General features: G+C 46.6%; 1 long non-coding RNA gene across 1 annotated transcript; it reads left to right on the forward strand.

Annotated features, from left to right (window-relative positions):
• The first annotated feature begins 264 nt into the window (after positions 1–264).
• On the forward strand, positions 265–17,219 carry LOC114812213. The gene is made up of 5 exons (XR_003759863.2): positions 265–848; positions 4,655–4,765; positions 10,221–10,353; positions 12,427–12,578; positions 16,863–17,219. It is a non-coding gene; the product is annotated as an uncharacterized LOC114812213 (long non-coding RNA).
• The last annotated feature ends 3,903 nt before the right edge of the window (positions 17,220–21,122 follow it).

A 21,122-nucleotide genomic window follows, 5' to 3' on the forward strand; every position in this document is an offset into this window, starting at 1 on the left:
GCTTCACATCTCTGGGTCTCAGTTACCTCACCCGTAAAATGGGGATTAAAAGTGTGAGCCCTGGTGGGACGGGGATGGTGTCCAACCTGATTAGCTCGTACCTACCCCAGTGCTTAGAATAGAGCTTGACACATAGTAAGTGCTTAACAAGTACCGTAATTATTATTAGTTATAATTATTATCACAAATCTGAGTACAAAGGTGAGGGAGCAGAGGAAATGAGGGCTCTCCCCTCTTGTGGTTCCTTTCTTTGGTTTTCCTCTGGTCTGCTTTGCCCGAGTCCCGAAAGTGCTTCTCTTTCTTCTCCGAACTGTTGCAGCCCCTGCTTTCCAGGGGAGATGCAGCAGGCACCATCCGGAATCCGCGAGCGACCGAAGCCGTCGAAGTTGGGCCCTGAGTCCATGATTAAAGCCGTGATTCTAACCTCTCCCTCTGGAAAAGGCCGACCCTCTCAAAGAGAACATCATTTGAAATGCATGAAAACCGGGCCTCACAAGAGAGGAAGATAAGTCTTGTTTGCATGCCCCTGTTCCGGATTCCTCTCTTTCCTCTGAGAGATGTGTCAAAGCCCAGTTTCCCAAGGCCGGCCTTTTGGGCTAACACCGCTCTGCCGCTCTTGGTGATGAGGAGAATTCACCAAGCATGCGATAAATCCCATTAACCTCCCAAGGCAGTGCCCGGGTTTAAGAGAAAGCGCTAAGCAGCAGGTTAAAAAGATGCTCTCGCCGCATAGCTCTTTCTGACCATTTTCTTTTTTTCAGCAGGAGATCGTACTTGATCGCATGAATCCTGGAGTTGGCGGGTGGATCTCGGATAACGCTCGGCTCATGGGGAGAACTGGACGGACGGTAGGTCACTCCTCTGTGGGATTCCATGTGACAGCATGATTTTCATAGCACTTTTAGGTCTGATTTGAGCAAGCAGTTAGCAAACCCCTGTCCCTTCTCCAGCGGAAATTTGTGGACAATCATTCAGGGCAGGAAAACTCCGTGGGCTGCTAACTGGCCAAACCAACCAACGGCAAATGCTAGGACGTTCCAAATCCGACTGGGATAAGGAATGAAAAAAAAAAAAGCATGGTGCAGGGGGCTTTGAAAAAAATCTAATGTGAGAGAAGACTATCGAATTCATTCATTCATTCAGTCAGTCAGTCGTATTTATTGAGTGCTTACTGTGTTCAGAGCGTTGTAGTGAGTGCTTGGGAGAGTACAATATAACAATAAACAGACACATTCCCTGCCCACAGTGAGTTTACAGTCCAGAGGGGAGCAAGACAGACATTAATTGAAATAAATAAATGACAGTTATGGACAAAAGCACTTTGGGGCTGGGAGAGGGGAAAAAACAAAGGGAGCAAATCAGGGTGACATAGAAGGGAGTGGGAAAAGTGGGGCTTAGTCATGAAAGGCCTCTTGGAGGAGGTGTGCTTTCAATAAGACTCTGAATGAGGGAAAATAATAATAATAACGATGTTGGTATTTGTTAAGCGCTTACTGTGTGCCGAGCACTGTTCTAAGCGCTGGGGTAGACACAGGGGAAGCAGGTTGTCCCACGTGGGGCTCACAGTCTTAATCCCCATTTTACAGATGAGGGAACTGAGGCACAGAGAAGTTAAGTGACTCGCCCACAGTCACACAGCTGACAGGTGGCAGAGCTGGGATTCGAACTCATGAGCCCTGACTCCAAAGCCCGCGCTCTTGCCACTGCGCCACGCTGCTTCTCTAATACAGGGTACGCTGCTTCTCAGGTTGAGTGAATTTCCCAGCACCACACAGCTAGTCAGTAGCGGAGGTGGGATAAGAACTCCCACTTCTCCTCACACCCAGGCCCAGGGGCCTTCCACAAAGTGACGAAGGTTAACGTTTCATGGGAACCTGTTCAATGTTAGTACATTCTCCTTAAATAATCCCTTACTGAGATAGACTAAATACTAACTCCCATGCTTTGAAGGCAGTAACTTTAGGGGCAGCCCTGACGATCTCGATATTTCGGCTTCATTGATGATTACGGTACTTATTAGGAACTTACTATGGGCAAAGCACTGTTCTAAGCACTGGGATATATACGATTTAATCAGGTGGGACACGGTCCCTGTCCCACATGGGGTTCATAGTCTCCGTAGGAGGGAGTAGGATTTAATCCCCGTATTACTGATGGGGATAACTGAGGCACAGAGAAGTGAAGTGACTTGCCCCAGGTCACACAGAGATAGGAGAGCCGGAATTAGAACCCAGGTCCTCTGACTCCCAGGCCCCTGCTCTTTCCACTTGGTCACACTGTCAGCCGAGGGGGTTTTTGCCTCATGCCTGCTGCTCAACTCACCCAAACCAGAGAGAAGATCTGAAATCTGGGGATGGATCTCCAGACCGTAGGGTGGAACGTCCTTTGCGATGGGAGATGAGACTAGTCATGTTAATGATAATAATTGTGGCATTTGTTAAGCACTTATTATGTGCCACGCACTGTACTAAGCACTGAGGTAGATACAAATTAATCAGATCAGAGACAGTCCCTGTCCCACATGGGGATTACAGCATAAGTAGGAGGGAGAACACCTATTGAATCCCCATTTTCCTGATGAGGATACCGAGGCACAGAGAAGCGAAGTGTCTTGCCGCTCAAGGCCATACAGCAGACTAGTGGCAAAAGTAGGATTAGAACCCAGGTCCCCTGACTTCCAGGCCTGGGCTTGTTCCACTGGCTATACCTTTTTCAAATTTTAACCTAAAGTATTGAAAAAAGGAAGGCTAAGGAAACGAGTGCTTACTGAGATATAATTTCCCATAGGAAATAGTAGACCATTCATTAATACCTTCTCCCAAATGACCAACACGAAATAAATGTGTGAAAAGCAGCGACTACTAAACACAATAGCTGTGTGAACAAATAGCAATGTAGAAATGTATCAAAAATAAAAGGTTTGGATTAGATCTTATACGTACATAAATAGAGAGCCCGGTATTATCTTTCGCATCTATTTCTGCCAATGAGTATCGAGCGCTAGCAGTCTGGAAATCTGCTGTGATTGGTACTTAAATAGATGTCATTTTCTAATGCTAAATAGCAACGGGCTTTCATCGCTGGTCAGATCAGCCAGATTTTTTCAAGGTGTGAGGAAGATAAGAGCTTAAACCAAGGTAAACCTTTCAGCTGTCATGTGGAAGTGAGAGGGCTCCGAAGGAATGCCGACATTGGTAATAATAATTATGGTATTTGTTAAGCACGTACTCTGAAATAAGCTCTGTTCTAAGCACTGGGGCAGATACAGGGTAATCAGGTTTTCTCATGCGGGGCTCACACTTTTAACATTGAAATTCAGTCACAATTTGACAATGATTACGGTATTTGTTCAGCACTTGCTGTATGTCAAGCCCTGCTCTAAGCACTGAATTAGATGCAAGTTAATCAGATACAGTCCCTGTCCCACATGGGCCTCACAATCTAAGAGGGAGCACAGGTATTGAATGTCCATTTTATATTTGAGGAAACTGACACACAGGGAAGTTAAGTGACTTGCCCAAGGTCACTCAGAAGGCAAGTGGCAGAGACAGGATTAGAACGCAGATTTTCTGACTCCCAAGCCCTACCTCTTTCACGTGGTCATGCTGCTTATCAAAAAGGAATGTAAGAGAATGGAAATGACTGTAGACCCTTTTTTATGGTATCCGTTAATCAACCAGTCACATGTATTATGCACAGAGCACCGTACTGAGCACTTGGTACACTCTCTCTTACTTGAAGATGGGAGAACGCTCTTAAGCTCGACCTTCCTTTCAGCAGCCAGTCAGAGGTGACAGGTTTACTCAGATACAAACCCGACGAATCGAAACGGAAGGGGGTGCTGGCATCCCTCCCTCCGTCGTATATCACATGGAAAAAGTAAAATAAGAGTCCTGAATTTTCCGTCTTATTTTAAACCTGGTGGTACATGACTCATCGTAAGTGGTGACACTGTATCTCAATACCGTGAGGAGAACTTGAGGAATTTCCAAGTGAGATTTAGGTGAATAAATGAATGAGTAACAGTCTGTGCGGGCCCTTTCTTCTCTGCTCTAAAGCTACGGAAATATATCCAAATAGAGGCTGTTATAATTCGCTTTCATTGACAACTTACACTGTTTCCACGTTAAATGCGTTCATTACCAAAAGTTCAATTTTGAACAGTCCCAGGTCTTTCCTCCTCGTTTTACCTTTCGAAAGATAAATGTCTCCGCATTCACCGAAGGTTCCATATTTTTCGCTCAAGCTATGTGGCTTGCATTGCTTGAGTTTCCACAGAACGGAGTCTTTGAATTAAATAAATAGGGGCAATTTATACGACTTGAGAACAGTGCCTTGCTCACAGTAAGCGCTCAGTAAATGTGATTGATCGATTGATTGTTAGGGCCCTAGTTCGGCTAAGCGTTGAAGGATCAAAAAAGTGACGCTGAGATTTATTTTTTTTGTTTGTGTCTTCTGGGATTTGCTTTCTGAGAGCAAATAGATTTAAAGTTCGTGGAAAATTATGAACAGGAGATGTGAAATTTAAACCGTAAATTTCTCTCCTCAGAAGTAATTCCAGTTGGTTTAGAGTGCCATCTAATCCTTGCCCCAGCGTTGTTAATCCACTGTCAACTTCCACCAAGTGTGTTCCTCACTGAGTTTTTCTTCCCAGGTGGCTTTGACTCAAGATCTTTCTGAGAGGCCGATGATTTTTCTCAGAACTCCAAAATTCCATCACTTTGAAGATTAACCTGGGCGTCGCTTACTGTTGTGGGCGGAAACTGTATGTTGTCTGGATATTGCAGGGGTATAAATGTGTCATTACTACCACGGAAACAAATGGCAGTTTCCCCTCACCCTAACCCTAGCCCCACAGCACTTAGGTCCATATCTTTATACTCTGCCGCGTCCCTATTTTTAATTTATTTCAACGACAGTCTTCCCCTAATAGATCGTAAGTTCCTTGAAGGTGGGGATCATGTCTATCACCTCTAGTATAATAATAATAATTATGGGTTTTTTTTAAGCACTCACTATGGGGCAAGGACCGTTCTAAACCCTGGGGTAAATGCAGCGTGGCTCAGTGGAAAGAGCATGGGCTTTGGAGTCAGGACTCCTGAGTTCGAATCCCAGCTCTGCCACTTGTCGGCTGTGTGACTGTGGACAAGTCACTTAACTTCTCTGTGCCTCAGTTCCCTCATCTGTAAAATGGGGATTAAGACTGTGAGCCCCATGTGGGACAACCTGATTCCCCTATGTCTACCCCAGCGCTTAGAACAGCGCTTAACAAATACCAACAAATAAATAAATAAATACAGGGTATTCACATTGTCCCAGGTGGGGCTCACAGTCTCAATCCCCATTTTCAGATGAGGTGACTGAGGCTCAGAGAAGTGAAGCGGCTTGCCCAAGGTCACGCGGCAGAGAAGTGGCGGGGCCGGGATTAGAACCCACATCCTCTGACACCCAAGCCCGTGCCTTTGCCACGAAGCCAAGCCGTTTCTCTGATATACTGTAGTCTGAATTGTACTATGCTCTCCTAACTGCTGAGTTCAGTGCTCTGCACACAGTAAGCGCTCAATAAATATATTGATTGATTGATTGACTGAATTACAGATAGGAGAATCACTCCGTGGTACGGAGCTCTTACTGTATGCAGAGCACTGCACTGAAAGCTTGGGAGCATTCAATAAAACAGAGTTGGTAGACACATCCCCTGCACACAACAAGCATACGTTATAGATGGGGAGACAAACGGTCATATAAATAAATAATTTACAGATGTGTATATAATCAATCAAGCAGTCAACGATATTTACTGAGCACATATTATGCGCAGAGCACTGGACTAAGCTTTTGGGAGAGTACAACAGAATTAGCAGACTCGTTCCCATAACGAGCTTACTTACAGTCTAAAGGGGGAGATGGACAATAAAGTGAATAAATAGGTAATTTATTATTTTGAGTTCATTCATTCAATCGTATTTATTGAGCACTTACTGTGTGCAGAACACTGTACTAAGTGCTTGGAAAGTACAGTTAGGCAACAGATAGAGACAATCCCTGCCCAACAACGGGCTCACAGTCTAGAAGGGGAAGACAGACAACAAAACAAGCAGACAGGCATCAATAGCCTCAAAATAGATAAATAGAATTTATGTACGTAAGGGCCGTATGGCTAAGGGTGGGGTGAATACCAGATGCCCAAAGGGTATCTGGGTTTGTAGATGAAGCAGAAGAGAGAGGGAGTGGGGAAAAGAAGACTTAATCGAGGAAGGCCTCTTGGAGGAAGTGGGGGAAGCAAGCCGAGTATAGAGATCAGAAGGTAAATGCTATGATAGGTGAGGGAATGGAGTGAGCACTGAAGTGTTCAGAGGGTATAAAATCAAGTTCATGGCAGACACGGTAGGGTGGGGAAACACAGTGGGTAGAGCATGGGTCTGGGAATCAGAAGGTCATGGGTTCTAATCCCAGCTCCACCACTTGTCTGCTCTGTGACCTTGGGCAAGTTACTTCACTTCTCTGTGCCTCGTTACCTCACCTGGAAAAAGGGGATTAAGACTGTGAGCCCTATGTGGGACAAGGACTGCATCCGGCTCGATTTGCTTGTATCCTCCCCAGTGCTTAGTTCAGTGCCCGGCACCTAGTAAGCACTTAACAAATACCGTTATTATTATTGTTATTATTATTATTATTTGGGGTTTCTCTAGAAGACACACACTCAGAGATGAAGTGTCACCTTTGGCTTTAATCAATCAATCAGCTAGTGGGTTTTTTGGTGTGCTTTTACTGCATGTAGAGAACTGTACTAAACGCTTGGGAGAGTACAAATACAACAGAGCTGGTAGAGACAGTGCCTTAGTGGAAAGAACACGGGCTTGGGAGTCAAAGGATGTGGGTTCTAATCCCGGCTCCACCGCTAGTCAGCTGTGTGACCTTGGGCAAGCCACTTCAATTTTCTGTGCCCCGGTCACATCATCTGTAAAATGGGGATTACGACTGTGAGCCCCACATGGGACACCCTGATTACCTTGTATCTACCCCAGCGCTTAGAACAGTGCTTGGCACACAGTAAGCGCTTAACAAATACCATAATAATAATAATTATCATTATACAATCCTTGCCCTCGAGGCGCTTAGAGTCTAGTGCGGTATCTTCCAACCAAAGGACACCTCCACCAATTTTTCATCTTTTTGTCTTGATCTGAATGCACGCACAAAAAACCCCCGCACACAGACACACACATGCACACTCATACACATGAATTCATTCATTCATTCAATAGCATTTATTGAGCACTTACTATGTGCAGAGCACTGTACTAGGCGCTTGGAATGTACAATTCGGCAACAGAGACAGTCCCATGTATTCACATGCCCATCGCACCCAGGCAAGGGAAATTATATCTGAGACTTGAACATGCCATATAGAAATGTTTTTTTATAAATGAAGGTTCAGGAGGGACAAAGGTATTCCTCTTCACCAAAAATAAAAGCATTTTTTGCAGTTTTCCTAAATGATTACCTTTTCCATGATGTGTATATAATTACTAAGTGCTATCAGATTCCACCCCACCTCTTTTATTTGTTAGTGGCGCTGATTCCGCCGTCGTTCTGACACCGATTGCTTTGATTTAAGAAATGTTATGATCGGTATAATTAAACTGTAAGACAAGGCATTCATTTGCCTTTGGGGGGCTGACGCGGGGGAAGGGCACCGGCAATAAAGCCGTATCCATCATCTGGGATTCACTGAAATGATTTACTCGTTCAGGGAGAGCTGCCATTTTGTTCAAAGAACCCTAACCCCCAGCAACTCGAAGCTGCATTGTTCTATTCAATTACTTACGGGCCTTACACTCACTCCTCTTTAATTGCTCTAAGCAGGGAAGCTTTAGTCACTGTGCAATGTACCCAAGCATGTATGAGGTTTAATGAATCATACTAACTCTGCACTCCAAGCAATTAGGTAAATCTAGCTGTTAGTTAGTGAGGCATAAAATAAATTTAATCTCTCTTCTAAAAAATCAATTATAACGCTGTAATGTATAATTCAATTTGGGTCATGCTACATAAATTTTCGGTTTTTAGTATGTTTTTAAGCGGGTTGCTATTAGATTTTGCAAGCTGTGTTGTGTATGTGAAAGAGAGAGAGCCGAGCGAAAGAGGCAGGAGAGGAAGAGGGAGAGAGAGAGAGAGACAGAGAGAAAGACAGAGGGAAGAGACTTTGGTGTGTTGGGGAAATTGCAAAATGGATTTTTGAGAGAGTGGAGCCCAAATCTCCCTTGTCTGTCCTGTCTGATGAGCTCAATGGGACCTGAAAGAAATAATAATAATGGTATTTGTTAAGTGCTTACCCTTAGCCAAGTTCTGTACTAAGTGCTGGGGTAGATATGGATCGCCCACGGTTCTTTTCCAATCCAGGGCTCACAGTTTAAGGGGGAGTAAGGACAGGTAATCCCCATTTTACTTAAGAATAAACTGAGGCATAGAGAAGGGATTCTCCCAAGGTCACAAAGAAAGCGGGTCTCCTGACTCCCAGGCCCAGTGTCTTTCCACGAGGCAACACCACCTGGAGCACAGGTCTGGGAGTCAGAAGGACCTTGGTTCTAATCCTGACTCTGCCTCTTGTCTGCTGTGTGACCTTGGGCAATTCGCTTCACTTCTTTGTATCTCAGTTACCTCCTCTGTGAAATGGGGATTAAGACTGTCAGCCCCATGTGGGACACGGACTGTGTCCAACCTGACTAACTTGTAACTACTCCCGCTCTTAGAACAGTGCTTGACACACAGTAACCGCTTAACAAATATCTTCAACATCATTATTATTGTTATTCTCTCGGAGAGAGGCTCCTCTCTGAAGCTGGCTCCAGGATGCAGGGGCGGGGAGGTAAGTGATTCTGAGAAAGAGCGAAAGAGAGAGAGACAGAGTGGCAGGTGCTGCCTAAGAGACTGGTTTAGCATTTGTTCACCTTGCCCCCTCCCACGTCACCTCACTACTCTCCTACTACAACCCAGCCTGAACGCTTCACTCCTTTAATGCTAACTTTCTCGCTGTGCCTCCATCTCACCTTTCTCGCCACCGACCTCTCGCCCACATCCTGCCTCTGGCCTGAAACGCCCTCCCTCCTCAAATCCAACAGACAATTACTCTCCCCCACTTCAAAGCCTTACTGAGGCCTTCCCTGACTAAGCCCTCCTTTCCTCTTCTCCTACTCTCTTCTGCATCGCCTTGACTTGCTCCCTCTCTTCATCTCCCCTCCCAGCCCCGCAGCAGAATAATTTTTTTTTATATTAATGTCTCCCCTTCCAGACTGTAAGCTTGATGTGGGCAGGGAATGTGTCTGTTGATTGTTATATCGTACTCTCCAAAGCACTTACTATAATGCTCCACACACAGTAAGCGCTCAATAAATACGATTGAATGAATGAATGAATACATGACAGGGACTGTGTCTAATCTGATTAATTTGTATCAACCCCAGGACTTAGTACGGTACCTGACATATAGTAGGTGCTTAATAAAGTAAAAAAAAAAAGATAGTTTACCAAGTGGGCGAGAGTGTAGTTGTGTCTGCTGTTGAGGTTTCAGAGATAGACTATTCTGTGACCCAAGTTCTCAAGCAATATACCTTGGTCTCCTTTCCTTTAGCATCAAGTAAAATCATGGAGCAATTTTTACCTTTCTTCTGGGCTCTTCTCTCTTCCCCCGCTCCTCCTCAGCCTACACTCTTTACTCTTTCCATACTTACCTTCTGACTGGACCTTGCTCTCCTCAACTGTCCTACTTTCATCCCCTCACTCACGTGGCTTCCTCACCCCCATTCTTCCTGGAACTCTCTCCCCATCCAAATCTGCCAGACCTCCCCACCTCCAAAGTCCTGCAAAAAAATTCCATCTCCTCCTTCGAATATTATCTTTATCGTTGCGATTAGCAAAAGCTGATTCGTAGCCTGGACCATCGACACGGAGGGGGTACGGAACTATTGCCCGCTCCCTCGGCAGAGCCCACGGCTCATAAAAATTCCCCACCCGACCTTGTGAAGCCTCTCCCACAAGGTGCTTCCCCTAACAAAAATATCTCTTTACTTAGCCAAACGTTATAAAGCTGAAGTACAACTTTCACAGACACATGGCCAGTGACGGTAATTACCCAGTGAAGTTGCACAGACATGATTTATTTATTTCCATTAGCTTTTTTTTGCCTTAACAATTGCTCTCTGACTCTGTTTATCCAGGTTTCCCCTGCCGCCTTGAAGCCAGGTGATCAAATTGAAGGGAGATAGAGGTCGTCAATGGCCTCACTTAATTTCCTGAGCTCCATACGCCTTCCATTGACTGTCTCAATACACAGGATGATGGTGAAAGTAGGTACGTATTTCTTCTTTTGAATCTATAATTCATTTCGCTCTATCTGTAATTTATTTTAATGTCTGTCTTACCCTTTAGACCGTAAGCTCCTTCTTTACGGTATTTGTTAAGCACTTATTATGTGTCAAATATTGTTCTAAGCACTGGGAGAGGTACCAGTGAATAGATCAGACACAGTCCCCATCCCACAGGAGGGAGAACAGGAATCCCCATTTTATAGTTGAGGAAACTGAGACCCAGAGAAGTGAAGTGACTTGCCCAAGGTCACACAGCAGATGAGTGGCGGAGCCGGGATTCTCAGGCCTGGGCTCTCTCCACTAGGCCGTGCGGTCTCTCCTGCTCCTTGTGGGTAGGGATTGCGTCTATCAAATCGTTACAGTGGGCTTTCCCAAGTACTTAGCGTATGTATTGCTCTGCATGTAGTAAATGTTCGTTAAATTCTATTGCTCGCTCGGTTGATTGATTCTTTTAGTCATTCAGTGAGGATAGCAGCTAGGGGCTGGGGGTGCTCTGTGATGATGGGCTAGGTAGCTAGGAGGCACAGCAGTTACAATGGAAGCCTGATGTCGCTTGACTGGTTAGCTATGCTGATTGGCCAGGGACCCAGTGGACCCCCCAGCTCTCTTCTGGATTTTATTCATTATTTATCAATTGTCTGCCATTTGCAGAGAACTAAAATATGTGCTTGGGAGAGTACACCAGAAGCAGAAGGCATGTCCTCTATGAGCTTGCAGTGTAATGGAGGGGGGGGGGGAAAGAATAGGAGAAGGAGGAGGAGAAAAAGGGGAAGAGGAAAATGAGAAGAAAGAGGAAGGTCAAGGAGGAGGAGGAGAAGAGAAAGAGGAGGAGGATTAAATGATTACTGTGTGCAGAACACTAATAAGAGATGGAAAAGAATAGACAGGTGAGAATTAGTTACGGTTCCTGGCCGCCCATGACTTCACAATTTCAGAATAAGGGAAGTAAGAGTGGACAAGAGACATAAGGATGGTGGACCCAATAATCAGTGTGGCTTAGTGGAAAGAACGGGCTTGGGAGTCAGAGGTCGTGGGTTCTAATCCCAGCTCCGCCAGTTGTCTGCTGTGTGACCTTGGACAAGCCATTTAACTTTCCTGTGCTTCAGTTACCTCATCTGTACAATGGGGATTTGAGACTGTGAGCCCCATGTGGGACAACCTGATTAGCTTGTATCTACCCCAGCGCTTAGAACAGTGCTTGGCACATAGTAAGTGCTTAACAAATACCATAATTATTTTTAAACAGACTAAAACAAGGACAACTTTGTACACAGCAAGAGGGATGGATACTTAGGCTAAGGGGGCAGAGTTTCGGGCTCCTCACGCCTCAGAGTCCAACAGCTGGGGTCACAGTCATGGCGGCGGCCGCCATAGCTGCCAACATTCTGATGCTTGGGTGAATTGCCAGCTGAAACTGCTTCCTCATCCCCTCATCGGGAGAAGGAGAGGGGTTACAATCCGGGTTTCTGCAGAACGGATAAAGTCATCCACTGTAAAGAAAAACCGAAAGCCAGAGCACTGCTCCAGTCAGCTGTATTTATTGAGCCCTTATTGTATGCAGAGCACCGTATTAAGCACCTAAGAGAGTACAATCAATCAATTGCATTTATTGAGTACCGTACTAAGTGCTTGGGAGAGATTAGTACAACAGAATGAACAGACACACTCCCTGCCCCTAACGGGCTGACAGGCTAGAGGTGATACAACAGAGTGGTCCACACCGGGTCGGCCGAACAAGAACCAAAAAACAGGCCCCGGGAGATTTTTATCCGCTTCAAATGGGGAAGCTCCGTGGGGGACGGAGAGGATCGGAGAGGACTGGGTGGCTGTGGCAGTCTGCCCGAGGCGTGAGGTCAATGACCTTGGAACCAACGATGCGGATGATGCGTCTGGCCGGACGGAGACCGTTCAAAGACGGAGCGATCCGTACCCGGAGAGACGGGCTCTCCACTGGGAGACGAGTCCTGGATTCCCCTCCCGTAAGAGGCAAGATCAAGGGTGGCATTTAACAAAATGAGCTGCCCTTTATGTCTCTGTACACGGTCTTCGCCGGTAGCTGTAATTGTGAAGAGAGAGAACATCATTAAGGAATAACAAATGAGAATGTGGGGCTCCCGTCCAGTGCTCGGCGCTATGAAACCTAATTAGAACCCGAAGATAATGATGGAGCACTCCACCGTATTTGCATGGAACACCAGCCCATATAAGGTATGAAAGTCATTTATTATGCTTATTAGCGCCCAAGCCTTTGTTAGACAAGCAGAGTCCTCACGAGGATTTCAGACCCCGTGACCTCGCACCTGCAGTTCGCAGAGAAGCCTGGGAAAGGGCCCGCCTGGATCTGGAAAATGACACCCTGAATTCAAAAAAAAGTTTGATTTTTTTTTTCCCCATTTGAGAAAGAGAAAGACAGAGACGGAGACAGGCAGACAGAGATAGAAAGGCAGAGGGTGAGAGGGAAGCAGAAAGGAAAAAAGAGAGAGAGTGTGGGTGTAAGAAAGAGAGACATACAGAGACAGAGAAAGAGGGAGAGGCAGAGAAAGATAGAGACAGAGAGAAAGACAAAATGCCAGGGGAGGCAGAAAGGGAAAAAAAGAGAGAGAGTGTGAGTGTTGAAGAAAGACAGAGAGATAGAGGCAGAGAAAGAAAAAGGGAGAGACAGAGACAGACAGAGAAAGAGAAAGGCATAATGTTAGGGGAGGCAGAAAGGGAAAAATAGAGTATGGGTATTAGAGAGAGAGAGTACAGGTGTTTGAGAGAGACAGAGGGAGAGGGAGAGACTGAGAGAAAGACAGTCTTAGGAAGAGGCAGAAAGGGGAAAAGAGACAGTGTTGTTGTTAGAGAGAGAATGTGGGTGTTAGAGGGAGAGACTCAGAGAAAGATAGTGCCAGCGGTAGGTAGAAAGGGAAAAAGAGAGAGTGTGCAGGGGTTAGACAGAGAGAGAAAGATAGAGAGAGAGACAGAGACAGAGATATAAAGAGAAATGCAGAGGTAGAAAGTGACAGAGAGAGCACAGAGAGAAAGAGAATGACAAAGAAAAAGTGAAAAGAGAAAGAAGGAAAAAGAGAGAAACAAGGGAGACAGAGAGGGGCAGGGAAAGAGGGGGAGAGAAGAGAGATGAAAAGAGAAACAGAGGGAGAAAGAGAGATTAGAGAGAGGAAGAGAGAGAACGAATGGCGACATTAGAAGAAGCAGGTTTGTTGAGATGGTGACGTGAGCAAGTGGAGAAGCCGTGGACGGGCTGCTTGAGGTTCCCGTGGGCGGAGGAGCTTGGTGGGTCCTTCCAGTCGAAGTTCACCTTTCCCAGATCGGGCAAACCCCTGTCCATCTGGGTCCCCACTACCCCGCCTCCAGGGCACAGATGGGTTAAGAGAAGCAGCGTGGCTCAGCGGAAAGAGCACGGGCTTTGGAGTCAGGGGTCATGAGTTCGAATCCCGGCTCTCCCACTTGTCAGCTGGGTGACCGTGGGCAAGTCACTTCACTTCTCTGGGCCTCAGTTCCCTCATCTGTAAAATGGGGATGAAGACTGTGAGCCCCACGTGGGACAACCCGCTTCCCCCGTGTCTACCCCAGCGCTTAGAACAGTGCTCTGCACATAGTAAGCGCTTAACAAATACCAACGTTGTTATTATTATTATTATTTTAGCTTCTTAGCAGGCCTGGCAGAGGGAAGAAGGGAACGGAAATCGGTTGGAAGTCATTGCCGTAGAGAGGGCTGAGGGGAATCGTAGTACTTTTGCCTCCATCTCAACTGTTTCACTGCTGACCCCTCGCCCACATCCTGCCTCTGGCCTCCAACGCCCTCCCTTCTCTAATCCCACAAACAATTACTCTCCCCTGCTTCATCTCCTCCAAGAGGCCTTCCCAGACCAAGTCCCACTTTTCCTCAGCTCCCACTCTCTTCCGCATTGCCCTGACTTGCTCCCTTGGCTCTTTCCCCTTCCCAGCCCTGCAACACTTGCTCACATTTCTGTAATTTCATTTATTTGTATTGATGTCGGTCTCCCCGCCTCAAGACTGTGAGCTCCTTGCAGGCAGGGAATGTCACTGTTTATTGCTGTATTGAACTTTCCCCAAGAGCTTAGTACAGTGCTCTGTAAGCGCTCAGTAAATATAATGGTATGAATGAATGAATTAATTAATTTATTGAGCACCCTCTTGGTGGGTTGCACCGTGTTAGACACTAGGGAAGTATCGAACGATGAAGTGACATACGGCCTAGCGGAAAGAGGCCAGACCTAAGAGTCAGAGGACCTGGGTTCTAATCCCAGTTCTGCCACTTGCCTGCTGTGTGACCTTGGGCAAGTCACTTCATTTCTCTGGTCCTCAGTTTCCTCATTTATTAAATGGGGATTGGTAACAGGGGAAACTGTTCTCCCTCCTCGCTAGACTGTGAGCCCTCTGCAGGGCAATAATTGTTTCCAACCTAATTATCTTGCATTTACCCTAGCATGCAGTACAATGCTTGGCACATAGCAAGTGCTTAATAAATATTATTACTTCTATTATTATTATTTCTGTCGACAGGCAGCTGAGGATTCTGGCCCATCTGCCTGGCGGTTAAAACAACCGCCTGACTGGGAAGAGGGACCACTGCCAAGGCAGAGGGCACAGGACAAACTGTGACAGGACCGGTCACTGAGGAGGAATAAGGAAGATCTTTTCTCTCTTTTTTTTTTTCGGTATTTGTTAAATTCTCACTCTATGCCAGACACTGTACTAAGCGCTGGGGTCGATACAAGCTAATTTAAGTTGGACACAGTCCTTGTCCCACATGGGGCTCACAATTTTAATCCCCATTTTACGGTTGAAGAAACTGAACCCCCGAGAAGTGTAGTGACTTGCCCAAGGTCCCACAGCAGACAAGTGACGGAACCGGGATTAGAACTCAGGTCCTTCCGACTCCCATTCCCGGGTTCTGTCTGCTTCTGAGGTGGGGAGGGATGAGTCAATCCTTCCCCAGAATCCTACGCGGGATTTCAGGAGTTACCTAGCCGCCCTTGTGGAAGGAGAGATTACCCCCGGGTATCATTATCTTTCCTTCTGGGCTACTGACTGGCTCTGACTTTAGTTTTGCGGTCTGGGATTGAATTGTGTGTGTACATTTGTGTTTATGTGTGTGTGTGTGAATACAACATCCACTGTTAGGTTGCAAGATCCACAAGACCTAGGACGGGATCTTCCGACGGCTTGTCCACTCGGTCCTATGGATTTGGAGAGTTTAATGACTACCAACACTCATTAACATTAATAATGATAACTGTGGCCTATTTTAAGCCCTTACTATGTGCCAAGCACTGGGATAGGTACAATATATGCAGATAAGACAAGAAGCAGTTGAGTGTGGCCTATTGGGTAGAGCACAGGCCTGGGAGTCAGAAGGACCTGGGTTCTAATCCCGGCTCTGCCACTTGTCTACCCTGTGACCTCAGGCAAGTCGCTTCTCAGTGCCTCGAAATAGGGATTAAGACTACGAGTCCCACGTGGGATGTGGACTGTCCAACCTGATCACCTCGTCTCTACTTCAGCGCTTAGAACGGCGTCTGGCACGTAGTAAGCGCCTAATAAACGCCATTAAAAAACCAAAAAGTAGGAATCTGAGATACCAACTCCCGGCTCTGATCACCAGTCGGTCCCGTCCCCCACGTATCGTGGTCTTTGTTAAGCACTTACTATGTGCCAGGCATAGTATCACGGTCTAGTTAGGAGCAAGAAGGTTTAAACCCCCAGTTTACAGATGAGGGAGCTGAAGCTCAGAGAGGTTAAGTGACTCACCCAAGGTCCCGCAGCAGACCAGTGGCAGCGTCGGGATTAGAACCCAGATCCTCTGACTCGTAGGCCCGGGCTCTTTCCACTAGGTCACGCTGCTTCTCGCGTGTAAAGAAATTAGCTGAGCAACCGCCTCTGAGATCTGTTGATTATGCATGAACCAGCCATGCATCTGAATGATCAGCTTTGTGATTTGAGGAGGGGAACGTAATTGAATAGCGTGTTTACATAACAAGTTAATATTGTCGCCTGAGTTCTCCTTTACTCAACTCGGCTTCCTCCTGCAACCCCTCGTCAGTCTCTCCTCGGCTATCCAAGGTTGAAAATGTTATGGTTCTGCATGCATAAGTAATCGAGGATGACGACTAAATTATAAATAACGTGATTAGCAAAGGCAAAGGACTCTCTCTAGCTTGGAATGCAGAACAAGAGAATGAGTTTGTCGTTAGCTCATCTGGATACGGACATCATAATCATGATGATGATGATAGTAATAGCATTTATTAAACACTTTCTCTGTGCTAAGCTGGGTAGATAAAAGTCCCCATTCCTCATACTCTTTTGAGGAACCGCATGGCCTAGTAGTAAGAACTCGGGCCCGGGAATCATTACTACTAGGGATTCTTGGGGAGCTCTGCCTCACTCCGTTTCTCTCTTTCTCGCCCTCTCTTTTCCCGTCTCCCATCTCTCTCGCTGCTTCTCTTTCTCTCCCTGCCACCGCAGGCTGTGACATCACGCGGGATCCTCTCCCAGTTGATTGTCCCTAGGCCCCGGTGGGGGTGGATGAGGACCGGCACCTGTTGTGAGAAGTGACGAGAAGACGAGCTGAATCAAAGCCCGAAACTCAAAGCTGTCCGCACCCGCCCCCTTTTGTTCCCTCTTAAATTTTTCCAGATGAATATGATCATTAATGTGATTTGCCTAATTAACACATCGCCTGAATGACAGCAAACATGTAAGCAGGTTTCACAGAGCAAACTGTGCCTGATTAAAGCCACAGCCTAGCTAATTAGATGGAAATTTCTTCATTCAGTTCCCATTTTATTTGAAGTCTCTTGCCTCTCTCCTCTTTTCTCTGGTTCTCTCTCCCTTTCCCCCTTCCCTCCTCCCTCCCCGGTAATCCAAATGAATTGTAACCAGACTGGTGGGACTCTCCTAGCATCTTCCTTCTTCCCCACAATTAGTTTTATTCCAGCCGGCAATTTTTCTCTGCTCGGGAATCGGCCATTCATGCCCTTTCTGTGGTCTGGAGGTCAGCAGCTAGGATTCTTGGTGCACAGTCTGAGGTGAACGCCCAGGAATAATTGCAATAATACTACTACTAATGATAATGATACTACTACTAATTATAATAGTCTTTTGTTGAGTGCTCACTATATGCCAAGCACTGTACTAAGTGCTAAAGTGGAGAAGTGTCCTGGCTTAATGGAAAGAGCACGGGCTTGGGAGTCAAAGGAGGTGGGTTCTAATCCCGGCTCTGACACTTGTCTGCTGTGTGATCTTACGTACGTCACTTCACTTCTCTGTGCCTCGGTTACCTCATTTGTAAAAGGAGATTAAAAGGGTGACAACCTGATAACCTTGTATCTACCCCAGTGCTTAGAACAGTGCTTGGTGCGTAGTAAGTGCTTAACAAATGCCATCATTATTATTATGATGATAATTGTAGAGTATATGCAGATCAGTCATAGTCCCTGCCTTGGAAAGCAGTGTCGCCTAGCGGGTAGAGCATTGGTCTGGTAGTCAGAAGGACCTAGGTTCTAATCCTGGCTCTGCCACTTGTCTACTGTGTTACTATGGGCAAGTCACCTCACTTCTCTGGGCCTCGGTTACCTCATCTGGAAAATGAAGATTGAGACTGTGAGCCCCCTGTGGGGGCATGGACTGTGTCCAACTTGATTAGCTTATATCTACCCCCGTGCTTAGTACAGTGCCTGACACACAGTAGGCTCTTAACAAATACCATTAAAAAACAAAGCCCCTGTCTCACGTGGGGCTCACAGTTAAAGTACAAGAAAGAACAGATGCTTAATCCCCATTTTACAGATGAGGAAACCAAGGCACAGAGAAGTTAACTGACTTGCCCAAGATCATACAGCAAGCAGGTAGCAGAGCCAGGATAAGAAACCCGGTCCTCTTCCTTCCAGTCCTATGCTCCTTCCTCTTGCGTTTCGGGCTCAGCTGTTGGAAGTGGAGGCTGGTGGGGGGGGGGGGGGGTGAGGGGAGGCCTGTACTCTGACGCATAAGATTCCCGAGGGCCAAATGTCAAGCTTTAAACCACAGTCCGTCCATGAATGTCACTGCAATGCCATCAGCTCTTCTGGACAGGTGTCTGGAAATTCCCAATGTTGTGTGGGTCTGAAAATGGAGGCTGATAGAGTGCGGAGGATGGATGAATGAAATCTCCCTCTGTCTGTCTGTCGGTCAGAGTGTGCGCATGTGTATGTTTGTGGATACGCCTCTCATCTTCTCTGTCAGCCAGTGCCTCTCCCTATCTCATCTTCTCTGTGGATCAATTTCTCTTCCTCATCTTCTCTGTGAATCATTATCTCTCTCCCTCCTCTCTGTGAATCAGTCTTTCTCTCATCCTCTCTCCCTTTCTCTCTCTCCCCCGCCTCACTTTTCCTTTCTGCCTCTCTCCCTTTTCTTATCTCTTTCTCTCTCTCCTTCTCTCCCCCTCCCTCTCTCCCCACCTCCTCCCCTTTCCTTCTCTTCCCCTCTTTCTACCTGTCTCCCTTTCTTCCCCTCTCACTGTGTCTCTCCCCCTTTCCTTCTTTCTCCCTCTCTTCTTCTCTCTCCCTTCCTCTCTTTCTCTTCCCTCCCTCCCTCCTTCTTTCTCTTCTTCTTTTTCCACCTGACCACACCAGTCCTGGCATCTGAGGTTTATATCCTGAAGATGATTCATCCCCCTCTTTGAACTCTCTCCTAGAACAGCCAAATAGGCCCCTGCCCTTGCTACCTCTTGGGTAAGAGACTATTAGTCATTATTTATTGAGCACTTACTGTGTGCAGAACACTATACTGAGTACTAAGGAAAGTTCAATACACCAGATTTGGTAGACACCATTCCCTACCCACAAGAAGCTTGCAGTCTACAGGGAGAAACAGACAATAAAATAGATTAGTTATAGGGGAAGTAGTAGAGTAGAACAGTATTTACAGAAGTATTGTGAGGCTGGGGTGACTATCAAGTGTTTAAGGGGTACACAGCCAACTTTATAGTTGCCACTTGAGGAGGGCCGATAGATGAAATAAAGGGCTTAATCAGGGAAGACCTCTTGGAAGAGTTATAATTTCAGGAGGGTCTAGACGGAGAAGAGAGCGGTGGTCTGCTCTGTATGAGGGAGAAGGAGTTCCAGGCCAGAGGGAGAACCTGGGCAAGTCATTTCCCTGTGTGACCTTGGGTAAATCATTTCTCTTTTCAGTGCCTTAGTTGCCTCGTCTGTAAGATGGGAATTGAGACTGTGAGCCCTGTGTGAGACATGGACTGTGTTCAACCTGATTAACCAGTTTCTACCTCAGTGCTTAGTACAGTGCCTGCCGTATAGTAAGCGGCTAACAAATACTATTGAAAAAATAAGACAAAATCAAGATATAGTGAGTAGATTGGCGTTAGAATAGGTTGGTGTTAGCCGGTAGGTGTTACTCTCCCCCCTTACAAAGCCTCATCGAAGGCACATCTCTCCTCCTGACTAAGCCCTCCTTTCTACTTCTCCCACTCCCTTCTGAGTCACCCTGACTTGCTCCCTTTATTTATCCCCCCTCCCTGCCCCACAGCACTTATGTCCATATCTGTCATTTATGTACTTTATTTCTATTAATGTCTGTCTCCCCCTCTAGGCGGCAAGCTCGCCGTGAGCAGGGACGATGTCCGTTTCTTGTTCCACTCTATTCTCTCAAGCGCTTAATACAGTGCTCCGCACACTGTGAGTGCTCAGTAAATACCACCGAATGAATCAGTGAATGAAAGTAAGAGTTGAGCATGTGAGGTTTGGGCTGGCCTGAAACCCACAACTCAGAGCTCGGGAAAGGCAAACCCAGGCTCCTCAAAGCTCTTAGCTCTGGGCGGGGTTGGTCTGGGGGTGCGACGGAGCCGGTCCTCAAACCACAGGGAGGAAAATGAGAAGGTGACGACGGACAGGCTCGCCGCTCTGAACCCAGCACCCAGCCCTGCCTGTCGAAGGCAGCGGTTGCTTTTCTGGTTGTCAGGTAGTCAAGCAGACACAGACGCTAGGCCGGACAGATAGGTTAATCGTCATCGGAACTGTGGTTTTTGTCAAGCGCTTACTGGGTACCAGACACCGTACTAAACGCTGGGGTAGATCCAAAGCTATCAGATCAGACCCAGTCCCCTGGCCCAAATGGAGAACGGGTATTGAATCCCTATTTTACAGATGAGAAAACGGAGGCCCAGAGAAGTGAAGGGACTTCTCCAAGGTCACATCCAGTACACGCAGTTAAGACCCTGGTGTATCGGGGAAGCAGCGAGGCCCAGTGGATAGAGCGCGGGTCTGGGAGTCAGAAGGGCATGGGTTCTAATCCTGACTCTGCCACTTGTCTGCTGTGTGGCCTGGGCCATGTCACTTCACTTCTCTATGCCTCAGTTACCTCATCTGAAAAATGGGGATTAAGACTGTGAGCCCTATGCGGGACAGGGATTGTGTCCAACCCGATTAGCTTGATCTAAGTACCTTAGATCTTAGTACCTTAGATCTTAGTATCAGCCCTTAGTACCGTGTCTGGAACACATAGTAAGCATTTACCAATTACCAGTATTACTATTATTTTTATTAGGTGCCAGAGTTGCCCCAGAAGGTCAAAAATCACATCAGTGTGTCCTTCTCACCCAAGAATCATAATAAGAACTAATAATCGTGGTGTTTGTTAAAGGCATACCGTGTTCTAAATTCCATATTGGCCCTGGGGTCAATACGATCAGACCCAACACAGTTCCCCCTCCCATTGGGCAACTGTCTAAATGGG

Source organism: Ornithorhynchus anatinus, chromosome 5, assembly GCF_004115215.2.
Source record: "Ornithorhynchus anatinus isolate Pmale09 chromosome 5, mOrnAna1.pri.v4, whole genome shotgun sequence".
Classification (NCBI taxonomy): domain Eukaryota; kingdom Metazoa; phylum Chordata; class Mammalia; order Monotremata; family Ornithorhynchidae; genus Ornithorhynchus; species Ornithorhynchus anatinus.